At 42.8% G+C, this 5,496-nt stretch overlaps 1 long non-coding RNA gene across 1 annotated transcript; it reads left to right on the top strand.

Moving 5' to 3' along the window:
- Positions 1 to 280: 280 nt before the first annotated feature.
- On the top strand, positions 281 to 4,784 carry LOC308597522. The gene is made up of 3 exons (XR_014013042.1): positions 281 to 1,197; positions 2,576 to 2,766; positions 3,992 to 4,784. It is a non-coding gene; the product is annotated as an uncharacterized lncRNA (long non-coding RNA).
- Positions 4,785 to 5,496: the final 712 nt, after the last annotated feature.

Genomic DNA, 5,496 nt, shown 5'->3' on the forward strand with positions numbered 1-5,496 from the left:
CTGCTATCTGGTCCCTCCCCAGTCAGACTATATTAATGGCCAATACTTTTGCATAGTATGGAGGGAGATAGAGACCTCGTTTTTGCAGCAATCCACTCTACATTTTCTCAACAGAAACTCCTCCTTCACTTTTGAATCACTCTTAGTCTGATTCAAAGATTATGTGTCATCTATAAGACTTAGATTCATGGGTTGAACACTTCCTCTGTTGCTGCTGCTGTAAGAATTGCTAAAGCCTTCGCTTCCATATTCAGTAGTCCATAGAGTGGCGTTCGTATGGAGCCCCCAGTCGTCTCACAGACTATTGACCCGTACACCACTAATCCGCTGCCATCAACCAGGTCGTCCCTGGTAAAATCACTTCAGTCTCAGTCAGGTTCTCAATTAATAAAGAAGAGTGCATTTTATTTCAGACACAAACAAACTTTTACGGCATTCCAAACGTTGTTGCTCTTTACTTTCTTAGTCTTATTTTCCTCTCTCTATCTCTTCTACCTCCCCACACTCAAGAACCCACTGCTCTAACTGTCTCTCTATTACCAACTGCCTGCCAACTGCTTCTCCAACTGCCTTTCCCAACCAGCCAAACCACTAAAACCAACCAACTACCCACCAACAACTCCCAACAAACTCCTCCACAAACTCCTCCCAGAACTGATTTTATAATCCCACTGACTCCATCCCCCTGGGTCCTGACTGGGCAACCTGTTTAACTATTTACTTCCAGCACTCTCTCTTATGTTAACGTCACACATAGCTACTGTGAATAGAATTCACTGTGGTTCAGGGAAGCAAGCAAAGTTAGTTTAGCCAGGTTTGAAGTTGGGCTCCCCCCACACCCTAAACCAGGGCTGGCCCACCCATGAGGCATGCTGAGGTGACCACCTCGGGTGGCAGGATCCACAGAGGTGGCAGATCCAGCCTCCAGGGCATGTGTTGCTAGCTGCTGCTACAGTGGCAGTGATATCTAAGGCATGCTCCTTGGAGGCCAGACCAGCTGCCTCCTCAGCAGCAGCCCCCCATTCTGCCTCCATAGCACCCTCTTGGTGAATAGGAGGCACTGCTGGTCTCCTCCCATCCCTAGGCAGGAAACAGAAGGGACTGCCCTCTGTGGTCTCCTAGGCTCTGCACCTGCCTGACATGATTCAGAGAGTGTCGCCCCCCATGATGGCCTTTGATTCCCACTTCCACCACTGAGTAAGGTTGATTTTACTCCCACCACCATCACCACCATTCCTGATGTAGATCTTCACTCACCCATTCCTCCCTGGTGGGGAGGATGCCATTCTGTGGTTCATTTCGGGTGCCAAAATATATTGGACCGGCCCTACCGTAAACCATACAGTACACTGTGCACAATGTTGAAGTGTGGTTCACTGGAAATGGGAATTAATGGTTCTGATCTCATCAAAAGCCATCCCAGGGGAGAAGTGAAGGGCTGCTTGCAAACCCAAGTTCCACCTAGGCTCATTCCCATGGTGCAGAAGATATGAGGGCTACTTGAAATGATAGGAGCGAGTGGAATGGTTGAAAAACGGCAAAGGTGGTGTCAGAGAGCCAGTGTAGATGGTTAATTTTGTATCTGCTGTCAAAATAGTATAAATGTTAGCATCTGAAGAGGAAAAGCATTCTCTTTCAAAGTCATGTGCTGCTTTTTCCAGATGCACAGTTTCACAGAGGGAAGGAAGAACTGTTTAACATCCCCAGCAGAGTAGCTGTTGGGGACTTGGTTGCAACAAATGAGATACACTGCACTTAGGTACATACCACATACATGGATCCTTGTCCCTTTTGATTTGTTTGCTCTGGTGCATATATTCTTAACTGAGCAGTGCCTGCAGTTTTTGCATCTGCTGTACCTACAGGGGATCACTGCAGTTTAGGCTGTTGTGTCATGATTTATCGGAAGCTTGTTCTAATTATTTTTTTTAAGTGTAAAAAAGTGTGTCAGTCTGTGGAGGTCCCTGATTATGCAACATCAGTGTCTGCCCAACCTGTTCCGCCATGAAATATTGAGTGTTTGAGGAAAGTTTTTTCTTTTTTTGAAATGTATTTTAGCACATGTACTTTATACAGCATATGCATATTGAACTTTTAAAAAATTATTGTGATATTTTGTGTGGTAGTTGTTTTCTGGTGTGTCTTTTGGGAAATATTGGCTTGAGGCTGAATCCAATAGGGAGTCATTGCACGAACAGAAAGACTTCTGTCCATGCAGCGGAAATTACCCTCCCCTCCCTCATGGATTCCATACACCACCTCCAAATCTGCTCTGCCGGATTGGGGGAACCCTCAGAGAAGATGTGAAGATGCATAGTCAACACTCTCATAAAGCCTATTGAAAATGGAACGGGTGTGTCTTTAATGAATGCCTCAAGAATCCAGTGGCAAAACACTTAGCACATGGGTAGGCCCGAGGGCCGGATCCAGCCCAATCACCTTCTAAATCTGGCCCACGGACAGTCCGAGAATCAGCATGTTTTTACATGAGTAGAATGTGTCCTTTTATTTGAATTGCATCTCTGGGTTATTTGTGCGGCATAGGAATTCATTCATTATTTTTTTCAAAATATAGTCTGGCCCCCCACAAGGTCTGAGGGACAGTGGACCAGCCCCCTGCTGAATGACTTTGCTGACCCCTGACTTAGCAGATATCCTCAAGAGATCTCACAATATGACAACCACAACTGAAAAAGAACTTCTCCAAGTTTCAGCCTCTCCAAGATTATGTTTCCAAAATAGTCCCTGTGGATACCATTTCATGGGGTAAGTGAGAGAGATGTAGGAGAATGTGCTCCCTAAGGTACCCAAGACCTGGAATGACAGGTCATGAAACATTTAGGATATACCCATTTAAGCCCCACTTTAGCATAATCTTAAATGGAAAGAAGAGCAGTCATGCCAAATGTATTTTAGACAATGAAAGAACTGTTAGGATATTTCCGTTCCACCTTAAAAGGGAGCAGGCTTTGTGAGTCACAGAGTCTGCGCATTTCCTGTTCACAGGAAGTTTATGTTTTCTATTGCTTTCGTTTCTCTCTGTGTGTCAGAGACACTGAAGCAGGCAGTCATGTTTTTCTTTGTTCTGATCAACGCTGAATAAACTTGTAAATAATGCTCTCCTGAGTGCGACTTTGGCTGTGCATTATCTGCTAACAGAGTGTGCATCGGCTCTAGAATGTGGCAGGCTATTTCTGGAGCTCATGTCGCTATTTGCTGATACTGCGTGCCTACGGGAGATTGGCGGACGTCCGGCAGCACGGCTTGGGGGCCATGATGGACTTTGTCTCCCTGGCAGTATCCCAACAAGAACTAGAGATAAAAAAAGAATAATATCCTGCCTCACTAAGTAATCAGAAGAGGTGTCAATTGGTTGTTATGGGTGCCAAACAACCTTTCAATAAGGAAGTTTATTATGATGCTGATACATGAGCTATGCAGCAAGAAAGAATATGTCTGAAAGAATATGCCTGAAAGACAAGGAGGTATAATGTGAATAGCAAGACAGTGAGGAATCTACCATAATAAACAAAAATTCTATTTGCGCCCAAACAAGTAAATATCAAGTTGTTCCTCTGACTCTTTGGCTTCAGTATTTGCCATCAGGACCTGTCACACATTAGTGACCCCAGCCGCTCCTCCCTATTCCAGATTGTAGCCTATAGTTTTGAGTATTGTAAACAAGATCATTTGAAGGTGCATTTTTATAATGCCTCAAAAGCTTAACTTTCTCCCCCTCCTTTGAGGGCTTACCTAAAAATGAAAGAAGCTCTTTCACATCTGATTGCTGTTTGCTTTAGAACCAGTCTGTTGACTAAAGGAGATCACAAATTTTGATTAGCATGGCTTAATTGCCACAATTTCTCTTCCCCGGTAATTTGCTATTGACAAAGATGTATTAACTTCATGCCTATGAAAAATGGCAACCTGTATAAAAATGTCTGCAGTTCCTCGTTTTTGATAGCTCTGTTTGCATTTATTTTTTATTCAGTATTTATTTTGTATATGATACAGGCTAAAGGTTGCTGTGCATCACCATAGTTACTGAGAATTTCTGTTAAATGAACAGCTAGCCTACTATAACTCTTAGGCAGTCAAGCATTCTGCAGGGAGTGCACAAGAAAATGTTTGGAAGTAAGTATCTCATTCATCATTTCCTTTGATGAGCAAATTTGGTAGTCCTATGCCAAGCAGTTAGAAAGTGAAATGCAGCCAAGGTAGGGGTTACCAGTTGGATATGTGATAAATTCTTCCATCGCCCACCAGCCACTGCAGTACACAAAGACAGATACTACTCTAGAATAACAACCAAAATCAAGGCACTCTGGTTCCCCTCCATATAGTCATCACTTTCACGGTATATAGCTTAGTTGTGACTGTATTTACTATCTATAAAGAAATTACAAATTGGTTTAATAGTTCCTTTGGTTGTTGATTGAGAATCTTTTCTACTTGGCAGTAATGACTGCAAATTACGTTTATGACAGCTCATAATGAGTGGGGAATACCACATGTTCCATCATCTCTTATTTTCTCTGGTCCTTACTACATCTCTTCTGCGACTAGTAAACTTAGGTGGTAAGTGCAGACAGGACTGAAGCCCAAATGTCACCCCGCTAATCCTTGTCTCCCTTACTCCATCCTACTCTACAGTCTCCATTTTCTGACTACAGTGGTACCTCGGGTTAAGAACTTAATTCGTTCTGGAGGTCTGTTCTTAACCTGAAACTGTCCTTAACCTGAGGTACCACTTTAGATAACGGGGTCTCCCACTGCCGCAGCGCTGCCACTGCACAATTTCTGTTCTCATCCTGAAGCAAGTTCTTATCCCGAGGTACTATTTCTGGGTTAGCAGAGTCTGTAACCTGAAGTGTCTGTAACACGGGGTATCACTGTACAAGGTAAGAGAGTACTGAGAGACCTGGTAGTATGGAAAGTAAGGTAGTGGCTTGGCTTAATCTTCCACTCCTGTTACTAGTGCTGTGTCCACCCCCTTTTGTTTGCTGACCCTCCAGTGCAGAACACGCACACTCTGAACAAGATGGACTTCCTCATCTTCAGCAAGCAGACAATGGATACCAATGTAAGGCAATATGTTTGCCTCCTCTTTAGGTGAATTTTTCAATGTGGCTTTAAGCAGTCTGAATATTTCTTCTAATTTCTTCCTTCCTTCCTTCCTTCCTTCCTTTTTTTTTTTTTTTTTTTTTAGCTATGGAACTGACTTTTCTGAGAAAATCCCACAAATACAATTTTTTAGAAACAATTTCCTGAGGGGGTGTTTACTGATGATCAAACTGGTAAAAAAACAAACCATATATTTTAAAAAGAATCACTTTAATAAGTCAATAACCCAGCATTAACATGACTGAACTGAATTTGAATTGCTAAGCTTCATCAGAAGAATTTTTAATGCCTATCAATATTCCTGGGTTCTCTTGAAAGACACAAATTGTTATTATTTTTAAATCCCAACTCTGCTATATTACACTAGTTACT

This window comes from Podarcis bocagei (genome assembly GCF_964188305.1).
Source record: "Podarcis bocagei genome assembly, chromosome: 11".
Lineage (NCBI taxonomy): Eukaryota > Metazoa > Chordata > Lepidosauria > Squamata > Lacertidae > Podarcis > Podarcis bocagei.